Source organism: Bombus impatiens, unplaced genomic scaffold (assembly GCF_000188095.3).
Source record: "Bombus impatiens unplaced genomic scaffold, BIMP_2.2 scf_0248, whole genome shotgun sequence".
In the NCBI taxonomy this organism is placed as follows: Eukaryota; Metazoa; Arthropoda; class Insecta; order Hymenoptera; family Apidae; genus Bombus; species Bombus impatiens.
Window position 1 is genome coordinate 1,461,821 of NT_176667.1, and position 802 is coordinate 1,462,622.

An 802-nucleotide genomic window follows, 5' to 3' on the forward strand; every position below is an offset into this window, starting at 1 on the left:
CCTCTAGCCAATCCTGCCGATGGATGTTGTCGTTGTCGTTATCATTTTCGTTGGCTCTGTCCCTGTCGTGGCGATCGTCGCGGTGATCGTCGTGGTCGACGACACGCTCACCGCGATCGTTCTGCTTGTCGGAATTATCGTTCGATGTCGTAGCTTTACGGTTCAGTTCGTCGATAACAACCACCGTAGCACGGTCAACGTTCGAAACCGAAGGTTGACCGTTTGCGTTCGAAACTTCCGCGGACTGAGACTCGGAGCTTTTCTTCGTCGTCGCGTCGCGATATTTTACGAGACACGATCGTTGAGTCGGTATCGGCCTTCTCTCCGAACATTCGCTTCTCTCCGAGATGCCGCTCGATTTCGATTTTCCAATCGTCGACTCCGACGTGTCGCACGGCGTATCCTGACAACGTAGAACATCGTTCGGAGATACGCGCGACTCGACCACCGACGGAGATTTGGCGACGACGTCGCCGTGATCGGACGATTCCGTCGTCCGAGAAATCGCCGACTCGGATGTCGCGTTGTCCCATGTTGGTCCATCGATACACTGTTTACCGTTCTCCTCGTTCACCGGTGATCTCACAGCGCTGGTCACACCGTTGAAAAAACGTTCGTCGAGGGTCACGCGTTCGAAGACACTGGAATACTCTCGACACGAAATCGAAGCATCTTCTTTCCGACGCGATGTAGGCGAAGAAACGACGTCACCGGTGACGGCGTTCCATTCACTGGAATTTCCCTGATATTCCTGTCCGACGACGGGTGTACGGACCCGCCTTTCCCGCGGATTTCCACGGCG

General features: G+C 55.0%; 1 protein-coding gene across 3 annotated transcripts in view; it reads right to left on the reverse strand.

Moving 5' to 3' along the window:
* LOC100741062 (anaphase-promoting complex subunit 11) overlaps window positions 1–802 on the reverse strand; it is an 8,745-nt gene that overhangs the window by 2,990 nt on the left and 4,953 nt on the right. The window lies entirely within an intron of this gene.